Here is a 13,781-nt window from a genome sequence, read left to right on the forward strand (position 1 = left end):
GCTCTATATTGTATTTTGTTTTTCTCTTGGAGGGAACTGTTACTGCAGGCTCATGGCCTTTGGTTCCTTCTTCCTCGCATAAAAAAAAAAAAAAAAAAAAAAAAAATGCTTCAGTAAACAAGGGATGAGATTATGGCACAGCTAACGTCTGACTTGGCTCATATCTCTAATTTGGGTATAAATAATCTTGTAGTTTCTGATGCATCGAAAACTCAGTTCTACCATCTTTTGACCAGTCTAAATCTTGCACAAGGGTATCCTTAATTTTTTTTTCTTTACAATATCCAGCTCAATTCTGCATCGTCTTTAAACATACATGGGGTTTCATTCTCACGGGATTTATCTTGAAAAGATCTTGTTACCTCTCTTGTAAGATCTGCCTCCAAGAGATTAGATGTGCTAACCTGACTCCGAAATTTCTTTACCCTTGCTCAGTGTTGGCTTTATACCCGGGTTTTATTCGCCCCTGCATAGAGTATAACTCTCATTTGTTGGGAGGTTCCCCACAAACAGCTGTTCTCAACAAGGTGGAGTCAAAGGCTTTTCGTCTCAATAACTCTCCTCCTCTTACTGGCTCCCTTCAACCTTTATCAATTGGTTGCATTGTTGCAGCTTTATCTCTTTTTTTTATTTTTTCTTTAATGGTCACTGCTCCTCTGAATTGTCTGTATGCCTCGCTCAACCACTTCGGCGGGAACGTAGCACCCGTCTGTACCCTGTTCACTCCGTTCTGATAGCTGGAATCAAGAAACGGTTGAATTAAGGCTGCTCATTGGTTAATGCAACACTGAGGAGCGTGGTAAATATACAACTCTTCTTATTTTAGCATATATATTTCTATTTGTAATTTGCTTGTAATATAAGCAGCCAGTGAAAATATAGAATAATTTCCGAAGCTAAAGAGGTCATAGTTAGCTAAAAAAAAATATATATATATATATTATATAGGAATAAATTAAAGTTGATAATAAAGATTTACAAAACGATGAATATCGCTTGAAGTAAATTATCCACCCACGGTGTACACCTATGTCCGCACGTTGCACTATATCTACCAACGGTGTGCATCTCTCAAACGTCACTTGTAGTTCTATAAAAACTTTATAATCTACTTAAAATTTCTTTAATAACGGTACACTTTTAAAGTTAATTTTGACCTCTATAGCTTCGGAAATTATTCCATATCTAAATTGCCTGCTTACATTGCAAGCAATTTAACAATATAAATATACATGTGTTAAAATAAGAAGAGCTGTAGAATTCCCATGCTCCTCAGTCTTGCACTGACCAATGAGCAGCCACAGTTCAAACGTTTCTTGACTCCAGCTATCAGACATGAGTGAACAGGGTGCAGCAATAAGTTTCATTTCTTTTCTGTCCAATTCTCTGATGCAAGATTTAACTGTTACTCCCAGTCCTTCATATATCCTGTACAAAAGGTCAATTCTAGAGCTGTCTTCCTTTGTCTGTATTGCCTGTTGCCTGTGTCCTCCAGTCCTTCAAACGCAGTACGTCCAGGCATCTTGAACGGACCTTGAATCTGGCTCTCTGTAAATTATTTTTCACTTTCTTGGAAGGAATAATCTTGCGGGCTTCTGGCATTTGCTTCATTCTGTCTTGCATCAAAAACTGGATATTGACGTTTTATATATATATATATATATATATATATATATATATATATATATATATATATATATATATATATATATATATATATATATATATATCATCTAATCAGCCGTTTGGTGTCCACTGCAAGACCGCCCTATCCCTACCGAAGTGGGGACGATATAGCCAATGTATCTCTACCAAGTGGCTTAGGCTGTCTAGTAGAGATTGTATGTAGGGTAAGAAGTGCTTGTAATTGTAATTGTTGTGTTGGAGTGGCTTTGGATGTGTGCGTAGTCTGTGAACCAAGTGTAATCGGCCCGCGCGAGCCGACTGGGTGCAAGCGTACTTTAGTATGTGACACTGGTTCAACCACAGCACTCCTTGTGTCCGCCCAGAAGAACGCTCCCAAAATTTATTACCCTGGCGGGGTACGAAAACGCACACTTTACCACAGAGGCTCCATATATATATATATATATATATATATATATATATATATATATATATATATATATATATATATATATATATATATATATATAAAATAAAAGAGGTACAAGGTAGGGTAGTTGATGTTGGAGTGGCCTTGGTGAGAGAGGATAGTGTTTGGAAACTCCCTGTACTGTTGTTTGCAGATGATACTGTGTTGTTGGGTGAAGACGAAGGGGAGCTGCAAGGCTTGGTGGATGAGTTTGGGAGAGTGTGTAAGAAACGGAATCTAAAGGTGAATGTAGGGAAGAGTAAAGTGATGGTCTTTGAGAGAGGTGAAGTCAGTAAATGTACAGCGAGGTTGGATGGTGAGGAATTGGAAAATGTGAGTACGTTTAAGTACTTGGGTAGTGTGATGAGTAAGGATGGAGGTTTGGAGGGTGAAGTGCTTGAAAGGGTACAGCAGGGAAGAAAGGTTGCTGGTTCTTTGAAAGCAGTGATAAGAAACAGGGAAGTGTGCATGGAAGTGAAAAAGTTACTATATGACAGTATTGTGACACCAACTCTAATGTACGGAAGTGAAGCTTGGACGTTGTTGGAAGGACACAAGTCAAGAGTAAGAGTAGTGGAAATGAGTTATTTAAGAGGAGCCTATGGAGTCACATGGAGAGACAGGCTGACGAATGAGGATACAAAGGAGCGTTGTGGTGTTGATGTGGACGTGATAGGAAGCGTTATGAGGAACACACTGAGGTGATTTGGCCATGTGGGGAGGATGGAGGGTGAAAGACTGACGAAGAGAGTGTATGTGAGTGAGGTGGAGGGGGAAGAGGGAGGGGGAGGCCGAGGATGAGGTGGAGGGATGGGATGGAGAGGTATATGAGAGAGGGGTGTGTGAGTTGGGAGCAGGGCAGTGAAATGGCGGGGAACAGGGCGACTTGGAGGCGATTTGTTTTCGGCCACCCCAAACGGGATTGAGGCGTCTGGCAATATATATATATATATATATATATATATATATATATATATATATATATATATATATATATATATATATATATACACATACGTATATGAGCATCGTGATCCAATCAGTCTGCTCAACACTTGTTCAAATTTAGAGCCTTCCCTGAGCCACACTTGCCCATTTGTGAGCCGTTTCTGAACAGCTTTAACATCCTGTGTCTCAAAAGTTTTCGAGTCTGTTCTTAACTGAAAAATTTTAAAGCATCTTTCCTATCACAACCTTCTTTCTGATCGTCAGTATGGGTTCCGTCAGGGACGTTCCGCTGGCGATCTTCTCCCCTGCCTTTCAGACTCCTGGTCATCCTCCTTTCGGGACTTGGCGAAAGCTTTGCCATCGCACTTGACATCTCAAAGGTTTTCGATCAAGTCTGGCATAAATCTTTAATATCCAAACTGCCCTCTTACGGTTTCTACCGTTCTATCTGTGCCTCTTCTACAGCTTCCTTTCTGGTCGTTCTATAGCCGCTGTTGTAGACGGCCATCGTTCTTCTCCTAGATCTATCAACAGTGGTGTTCCTCAGGGCTTTGTCCTATCACCAACTCTCTTCCTTTTATTCATCAATGATCTAAGCTGTACATCTAACCCTATCCACTCGTATGCTGATGATTCCACCCTTCATCTTTCCATTCGGTTCCCGCAACGTCCACCCAAGCAGGTACTTCAACAAACAAGGGATGAGGCTATGGCACACCTAATGTCTGACTTGGTTCGTATCTCTGACTGGGGTAAAAATAATCTGGTTGTTTTTAATGCATCAAAGACTCAGTTTTTACACCTATCAACCCAACAGAATCTTCCACAGGAGTACCCACTAATGTTTAATAATATCCTGGTCAAGCCTGCATGATCCATGAACAAGCTTCGGGTTTCATTCACTCGGGATTTATCTTGGAAAGATCATATTGCATCTCTTGTAAAATCTGCTTCCAAGAGATTAGGTGTGCTAAGCCGACTCCGTTCCTTCTTTACCCCTGCACAATTGTTGACTCAATACAGGGGTTTTATCCACCCCTGTGTAGAGTACAACTTTCATGTGTGGGGAGGCTCCCCACATACAGCTCTTCTCAACAGGGTGGAGTCAAAGGCTTTTCGTCTCATTAACTCTCCTCTTACTGACTCCCTTCAACCTCTGTCTCTTCGTCGCACTGTTGCATCTTTATCTGTTTTCTATCGCTACTTCCATGGTCACTGCATCTCTGAACTGTCTGCTTGCATTCCTCCACTCCTATGACGGGTGCATAGCATAGCACTCGTCTAGCAACAAACTCTCATCCCTTTTCTGTCCAGCTCTCTAATGCAAGAGTTAACCATTATTCCCAGGCCTTCATTTATGGATCAGGTCAACTCTGGAACTGTCTCCCTCTGCCTGTATTTCCTACTTCCTATGATCTCCAGTCTTTCAAACGCAGTGTGTCCAGGCATCTCGAAATGAACAGATCTTGAATTTGTCTCACTCTTGTATTATTTTTGTTTTTTATTTTCCTTAGAAGGAATTGTACTATGGGCTCCAAGCCTTTGGTTCCTTCTTACTTGCATTAAAAAAAAAAAAAAGCTACCACCACCGTAACTACCATCACCCACATCATCAACATCACAGTTCCCACAACCACCATCATCATCGCAGGTACCACCACCACCATCATCATCACAGCTAGCATTACCACCATAACAGCTACCACCACCATTATAACAGCTATGACCAATGCCATCATCATGGCTACCAGTATCACAGCTACCAATCATCATCACTACTGCCATCACGACAGCTACAACCACCACCACCACCACCATCCAAGCTACCATCATCACCACCACCATATATACCATAATATCTGGAGCTCGATGCAGGGAGTTGTATAGTCAGTGTCGATTTGTTATTTTTATTATTTCTTTGTAGTCACAGCCTTTGAATTATAATAATCGAATAATATCAGTGCAATTTACACACACACACACACACACACACACACACACACACACACATATATATATATATATATATATATATATATATATATATATATATATATATATATATATATATATATATATATATATATATATATAATATCTTCATCAGCCGTTGAGGTTCACTGCAGGACCGGCCTATCCCTATAGAAGCAGGGACGATACAGGCAATGTATCTCTTCCCAATGGCTTAGGCTGTCTGGTAGAAACTGTATGTAGGGTGAGAAGTGCCTGTGAATGTGACTGTAGTGTTGTAGTGGCTCTGGATGTGTGTGTAATCTGTGAACCAAGTGTAACTGGCCCTGCTTAAGCCAACTGGGTGCAAGCATACTAGTATGCGACACTGGTTCAACCACAGCACCCCTTATGTCCGCCAAAGCGGTCAATGGCTCCGTGAACACTTCCCAAAGTTTTTACAACTCTGGCAGGAGGCGAACCCGCGTCCACCAGCATGTGAAATGCACACTCTACCATTGTACCATAGAGGCTCCATATATAGATAGATAGATAGATAGGTAGATAGATAGATAGCCAGATAGATAGATAGATAAACCGGTATAAATATCTTGTTATTTCGTGGAACATCGAAGAGCAATATTTATTGATTAGATATATATACATATATATATATCCCATTGGAGCCCATTGTCCACAGTATTGGACAGAACTGGGAATTTCCAAACCTTAATAAAGTAGGGAACCCCCAGGTAGGGACCTATGAGCCTCGTGACTATGAGCCGATAGGCAGAGGGCGGTACGCTTAGGACCCTCATGGAACAGTGCCTCACCCAGCAGCTCTGGGATCCAATGGGTTAACCAGTCGCATGCCGGCTATTTTTGGCCCTACAGTGCCGGCCATTTTTCGACCTTTGTTTTTTTGGCTAAAATGATACATTTTGATGTGGAAACAACGAATTTTGCCATTAAAATGCTCACTGAGGCTCGGAAATAAGTTTTATTGAGTCCTGCATACTCGTGAACAGGTATAGCCGCTCTCTCATGCTCACCACGTACGTGAAAGAAAGCCGTTTTCTATGTAAGGATACTCAGGTATTTAAGCTGGGAAGGTATAGCAATGTTCTGTACACTTTTCTGATTACTTATTATTATTACTACCCCCTGGGGGTAGGGGGGTTTCAAGAATACTACCCCAGTATCCCTGCTTGTCGTACGAGGCAACTAAAAGGGTTGGTGGTGGGTTAGTGCCCCACCCCGTAAAAAGAACTAACTAAAAAAGTGAATAAAGCGCCTCTGACCAGGACTGACCATACATTGACGACTAAGGAACGGACAAAGGACATTCTGAGGGTGGGAACATGGAATGTGAGAGGAGTGAATGATGAAGTGAAAGAGAGATTGTTCAGGTGCTTGAGGATGCAAAAGTGGATATATGTGGATTGACTGAAACTGAATGGTAAGGTGAAAGGGTGAATGGGAATATGGTGTAGGTATATGTGGGGGAGTCAGTGAGAATGAGAGGGCAAGAGAGGGAGTATGTCTGATGATAAGCAAGAAGTGGAAGGAGAATATAAGAGAGAACGGAACAGTGGGTGCAAGGATTGTATGGGTGAGGATGAAAGTAGGTATACAAGCGTGGGCGATTGTATGTGTGTATGCTCCAACAGAGGATCGAGTGGCAAGAGTGAAAGATGAGTTTTGGGCGAGAGTAGAAGCATGTATGGACAAGTTTGAGAGGAGCGAGAGAGTGCTGCTGATTGGAGACATGAATTGCAAAGTTGGGAATGTACGAGTGGATGGAGTGGTTGGTCAGTGGGGTGTGCCAGCTGAAGTAGATGGGAATGGTAGTGCTTTGGTGGACATCTGTGCTGATAAGGGGTTGGTAATAGCCAACACCTACTTTCGTCATAAGATGATCCACCGGTATACATGGAGAGTAATGAGGAGGATGGATGGTGAACTTGTTGAACAAAAGGCAATGATAGACTACGTGTGTGTGGATGAGCGAATGAGAAGACAAGTGTTGGATGCAAGAGTGTGGAGAGGGTGGGGGAATGGAGTCTCGGACCATCACTTAGTGATGGCCAAGGTAAAGCTGCAAAGAAAGTGGTTGAAGAGATGAAGGGGAAGACAGGAGGAAGCAGCTCCTGTGAGAAGAGTGGAGAAATTGTAAGATAGTGAGAAAATGACAGAGTATAAGAGCATAGTGGAAGAAAGATTGGGAAGGTATGAGTTAGAGCAGATGGAAGGGATGGAAGACGTATGTAAGATATTCACGGAAGAGATAGGCGCAGCGTGTGAGGCGGGTTGTGGAGTGAGGAGGAGATGCAAGGATGTGCAAGGGACACCATGGTGGAATGATGAGATGAAACGAGCTGTGGAACAAAAGAAGAAGGCATATGGTGAATGGTTGGCGAGTAAAGGTAGGGGAGAAGATGAGAGAGAGAAGAGAGAGGTATATGTGAGCAGGAGAAGGGAGGTTAAGAGATTGGTGAAGGAGAGTAAGAAGAAAGTGAATGAAGAGTTTGGGAGGAATCTGAGTGTGAAATGGAGGGAGAGTAAGAAATTGTTTTGGAAGGAGGTAAAGAAAGTAAGGCAGTGTGAAAGGGGAAATAGTAGGGGAGTGAAAGATAGGAATAAAAGACTGTTGGTGGAGAAGAGAGAGAAATTGAGGAGATGGAAGGAGCACTTTGAGGATTTGTTGAATGTAGAGAGTGAGAGCAGTGCGAGTATAAGTGGTTGGGGAATGGCTGGGAGAAGAAGACATGAGAGGAGGGAGGAAGAGATCAGTAGGTCGGAAGTAGTGGAAGCGATGAAGAAGATTAAGCTGGGAAAGGCCCCGGGAATTGATGGACTGTGTGGTGAAATGCTTAGGTATGGGGGTGAGATTGTTGTGGAGTGGATATGGAAGTTGTGTAGATTGGCTTGGGAAGAGGGAAGGGTTCCAGTGGACTGGGAATCAGGTATAATTGTTCCTCTGTACAAAGGAAAAGGGGAGAGAGAAGTGTGTCGTAACCATAGGGGTATTTGCCTTCTTAGTGTGACTGGTAAAATATATGGTAGAATACTCATTGATAGAGTTAGGCATATGACAGAGGAGCTAGTTGGAGAAGAACAAGGGGGATTTAGGAAGGGAAAAGGGTGTGTAGATCAGATATTTGTTCTAAGATGTTTAGTGGAGAAGTATCTAGAGAAGGGAAGGAAAGTGTATGCTGCCTTCATGGACTTGGAGAAAGCTTATGACAGAATAGATAGGCAAGGTATGTGGAAGGTATTAAGAATATATGGAGTGGAGGGGAAATTGTTGAGTTCTGTGAAGAGTACGTACAAAGGAGCTAGGGCTACGGTGCGAGTGCATGGTGAGCTGAGTGAGTTCTTTTATCTCAATGTGGGACTGAAACAGGGGTGTGTGATGTCTCCATGGCTGTTTAATATATATATGGATGGGGTTGTAAAGGAGGTGCAAGGTAGGGCAGTGGATGTGGGGTTGGCCCTAATGAATGAGGGTGAGATTTGGAAGGTTCCAGTGTTGCTGTTTGCTGATGATACAGTATTGTTGAGTGAAGATGAATGGGAGTTGCAAAGTTTGGTGAATGAATTTGGGACAGTGTGTAGGAGAAGGAAGCTGAAAGTTAATGTAAACAAAAGTAAAGTTATGGTGTTTGAGAGGAATGAAGTCACAGAGTGTGCAGTGAGGTTGGATGGTGAGGATATGGAGAATGTGAGTGCATTCAAGTACTTGGGTAGTGTGATGAGTAAGGATGGAACTTTGGGGGATGAAGTACGTGAAAGGGTACAACAGGGAAGAAAGGTTGTTGGTACACTGAAAGCAGTGATGAGAAATAGTGATGTGAGTATGGAAGTTAAGAAGTCACTGCATGATGGTATTGTGATCCCTACCTTGACGTATGGAAGTGAGGCGTGGACCTTGCAAGAGGGGAACAAGTCAAGAGTGAGAGTAGTGGAAATGAGTTACTTGAGAGGAGCATGTGGAGTGACGTGGAGGGACAGGTTGACGAATGAAGAAGTGAAGGAACGTTGTGGGGTAGATGTGGATGTGGTTGAAAAGATTAGGAGAAACACACTGAGGTGGTTTGGACATGTGGAGAGAACGGAGAATGAAAGACTGACTAAGAAGGTGTATGTAGGTGAGGTGGAGGGAGGGAGAGGGAGGGGTAGACCGAGGATGAGGTGGAGGGATGGAGTTGAGAGGTATATGAGGGAGGGGGGGTGAGTTGGGGGGAGGGTAGTCAAATGGTGGGTGACAGAGTGACTTGGAGGCGTTTTGTCTGCGGCCACCCTTTGCGGGATTAGGGCGTCGGGCTATAGATAGATAGATAGATTATTATTTCAACATCTATCACAGTTTGTGTGTCTTTCTCACTGTGAATGCATTATCTTACACTTACTTGAAGATAAGTATGACCTGACTTCATTACGGACAGTCCTGGCACTTACAAGAAGGTATTTACAACTTCACTTCACTATGTAGTCCTTACACATACATGAAAATATTTACAACTTACACTTACATGAAAATATTTACAAAATGCCTTCACTATGTACAGCACTGGCAGAGGCACACAGGCAGAGTGAGGCAGAGTGAGCGTGAGGGAGGGAATGAGTGAGTGTATGGCCTTGACAGCCTGAGGGATGGTAGAGAAATAGTTACCTTACATGCCTGCCAGTTTTTACTGGCGAATCTTGAAAAATGTGGTCACAGTGAAGTTTTTTATTTTAAATAATTTTAAAACGGCACTGGCACTGGCCGCGGAATCATGTCAGACCATTTAAAACGGCACTGACACGTGGCGGGTTAATGGCTGGCAAATCTATCAGTTTCTTTAGCCAACTGGAGCCCAGTGTCCATAGTATTGGACAGAACTGGGAATTTTCAACCCTTAATAAAGTCGGGAACCCCCGGGTAGGAACCTATGAGCTTCGCGACTATGAGCTGATAGGTGGAGGGCAGTATGCTTAGGACCCTCCTGGAACAGTGCCTCGTCCAGCAGCTCTGCGATCGAATGGTATATATATATATATATATATATATATATATATATATATATATGTGTGTGTGTGTGTGTGTGTGTGTGTAGGTTGTAAGGGGTAGGTTATTAACCCATGAGGAAGAGGTAAGGAGCAGGTGGAAAGAATTTTTTGAAACCCTGATGGATGGGAATAGAGAGAGCAGAGCCATTGTAAACAGGATTGGTTTGGAGTGTGTGTAGAAAGGGAATGCAGTGATATGAAACGTGACACTTGCACAGCTGAAGAACGCTGTGAATTGCTTGAAAAATAGGAAAATAGCTGGGATTGAAGAGATGTATGCAGAGATAATTAAGTAAAGTGGACAGAGCAGAATGAAGTGCTTGTTGGAAATATGTAAGAAGGCATAGATGAGTGAAACTGTGCCAGCAGAGTGGAGAAAAGGCCGTGATTGTACCCCTATACAAAAGTAAAAGTGAGCGAAGTGAGTGCAAGAATTATCGTTGCATAAGTTTATTGAGTGTGGTAGGGATGTTATATAGCATAATTATTATAGAGAAAGTTAAAAAGTTATCTGAAGTCCTTGTGAGTGATTAACAGAGTGGCTTTAGGAGTGGCAGAGAGTGTGTGGATCACATATGTGCGGTATGACAGATAGTGGAGAAGGATTGTGGAAGGTTTAGCGCATGTATGGTGTAGATGGTAAGCTGCTAGCTGCTGTCAAGAGTTTTTATGATGGCAGTGAAGCATGTGTAAGGGAAAATGGGCATCTAAGGGAATGGTTCACGATCGGTGTGGGCGTGCAACAAGGTTATGTGATGTACCCTTGGTTATTCAATATATATATGGGTGGGGTGATGGGAGAAGTTAAAACACTAATAATGGAGAGGGAGATGGTGTTGGTAATGAATGGTGATGATGGAATATCTAAAATTTTTTTTGTACGCATATGACGCAGTACTACTTGCAAATACCGGTCAAGAACTTAGTAGACTAGTGCGGAGTTTTGCTTATGTCTGTGAGTGTTGTGCCTTGACAATAAATGTAGAAAAGAGTAAACTGATGGTTACTGAGAGAGAAGGTGACTCCCAGTGTGATGTTACAGAGAATGGAGAGAGACTGGAATTGTTGAGAGAGCTCAAATACCTGGGTACAGTGATAAGAAAAGAGAGGAAAATGTAGAAAAAAAAAGTGGAAAGTAGAGTGACAAAAAGAAGGAAAGTAGCTGGTGCAATGAAGGCCTTGATAAGAAACGAAGGCTTGAGTGTTGCAGCTGCAGAGGCTCACATGAAGGAGTGTTAATGACAACCTTAACATATGGATGTGAGACTATGGTGTGGCAGGAAAATGAAAAGTAGAGTGAGATCTGCTGAGGAATGTATGTGGATACGAAATAATATAATTCGTGAACGATGAGGAGTGAGGAAGTCGATAGACACCATAAGTGAAGAAAGTGTATTGAGATGGTATGGTAATATAGAGACATTGGATAACAATAGAGTGATGAAAAAGGTATATCTGAGCGAATTTGAAAGAGCGAGGAGGCGAGGTAGGCCAAGGAGTAGGTGGAGGGATATGGTGGACGAGTGCGTGAGGAACAAAGGTTTGGAAAGTCGGTGAGGCTAGGGGACTGACAAGAGATCGAGCTGGCTGGATGAATATTGTGAGGAGAAGCGCATGATCAGGGATTTGGCACCCCTTTTTAACGTGACAGTTTCCGGACTGACTCTATCAGATACTTTTATGTGAAGCTACAGAATGTGGTGAATGTTTTTGGCATAACAGGTAGAACCAGGATTCCCGTTGCTTGAATGGTGAGTGAATAGAAGCGTGGCCCATTGGATCGGGAAATTTGGGGCTGCCTGGACGTTGCTAGGGTAGGAAGGGAGGTCCGGATTATGATGATGTTGATGATTATGTGTGTGTGTGTGTGTGTGTACAGATAGATAGATATAGATATAGATATTGATATTGATATAGATAGATAGATAGATAGATAGGTATTGCTAGTTCAGGTCCGGTAGTCTGAACGACCACCGGGGTACAACAGTTTGGGGTGACTGGGATGAACTTTACCTGGATCACTGATAGTAACTGGAATTAATATCCGGCTTCCCCAACCTCGTATGTGGCCACTCCCTGACAAGAGGCTGATGCAAAATGAGGACGGTGTGATGTTGGTCAGTTGTTGTGTGGGCTGGTGCTGGATCCAAGTATGAGACAGGTGGAATACTCACTGATGTGGTTTGGTCCATAATGCAAAATATGGCAGGTGGAACACTGACAAACACGTTTGTGCCTAATTCCAGGTAAGACAGGTGGAGTACTCGCTAGTGCTTTAAATATTTTACATCATTTAAAATTACGCAAAATGTTTGGAAGTGTTAGATTTTTCGTTATGAAGTGTCATAGTATTGTTTGCACCATACACCTAATTCTTTACATGAGAGAGAGAGAGAGAGACAGAGAGAGAGACAGACAGACAGACAGACAGAGACAGACAGACAGACAGACAGACAGACAGGCAGACAGAGTTCTGCTGCTGTGTTCGACGGTCACACTGGTCTACAGCAAAAACGCTTCCCAGACAAAAATTGTCAGACTTCACCAATTTGGGGTCATTAAGAAGCAAACTGACGCTTAGGCAATCTGATTGGCTCTATTTTAAGATATTCTGCTTGTTCAGTATCTACCACAATTGACTTTGGAACACCCTAGGATAAATTTGTGATAGTTGAACTTGTTTTTTATTTCAAACCAGAAATGATCCAAACACGGGTAAATATTTGACTGAATGTATAGACGAATATTTTACTGAATTTGGACAGTTTTTGTCGTTTTACCATAATAATGCATGATGCAACCTGAAACTGTCAGTGTGTCATGTATTGCATCATATCATTCGGCTACATCACTGAACACTTTTCCCCACATAATTCCTGCATATCATATACTGTCATTCTCATTTGTATATTACTGATTGAGTTTGCAAAAGGACATAGTTCTGCCTAGCCAAAGTCGGCAGTGATACCTCTACCATGTGTGAACAAAGCAGATAATTTCTGCTATCCTTAAGGCGAAGTAACATCAACGTCACAAGAGTGCAGTATTACCGTTGTGGTTAAGAATGCCTGCTACCATTATTTTGGCTGCAAAATTGGAGGTCAAGGCAAGAGCTGGGTTCCACATATACGCTGCAAAGTTTGTGCAACAACTCTTCGCCAGTGGTTAATCAAGAAAAAGAAATCTATGATGTTTGCTGTACCAGTGATTTGGAGAGAGCCAACAGACCATAACAGCATTTGCTTCATCTGTATACCCCCCCCCCCGAAAGGTTTGTCTAAGAAGATAAAGTTGACTGTACAATATCCAAACATTCTATTAGCTATTCGCCCAGTACCCTCAGGGGGATAGTTTGCCTGTTCCTGAAGCATTAGAATTCTTCTCATTTGAATCGGACGAGGAAGAGGGGCACTACAAAACATCTAGTTCTGAACCATCAACGTCACTTGGCCCAAATTTTGCCCCATCGTCCTCTGCTGAACCACACCTCATAACACGAGGTGAACTGAATAAGCCTGTGGGAGATTTGGAACTGTCCGAGCGTAAGGGATGCTTGTTGGACTCCAGATTACAGCAATGAAATATCATGGTAGATGATGTTGGGGTTTCCATGTTACGTTACCGTCAACAGAATCTTATCCAGTTCTTCTTCATGGAAGGTGATGAAACAGCGATGGTCTGATGTTAACACGCAATAACGATCGTAATCAGGTTGTGTGGAGAGTTTTCACTG

Source organism: Coenobita brevimanus, chromosome 53 (assembly GCF_032717465.1).
Source record: "Coenobita brevimanus isolate Jiangsu-jjx chromosome 53, ASM3271746v2, whole genome shotgun sequence".
Classification (NCBI taxonomy): Eukaryota; Metazoa; Arthropoda; class Malacostraca; order Decapoda; family Coenobitidae; genus Coenobita; species Coenobita brevimanus.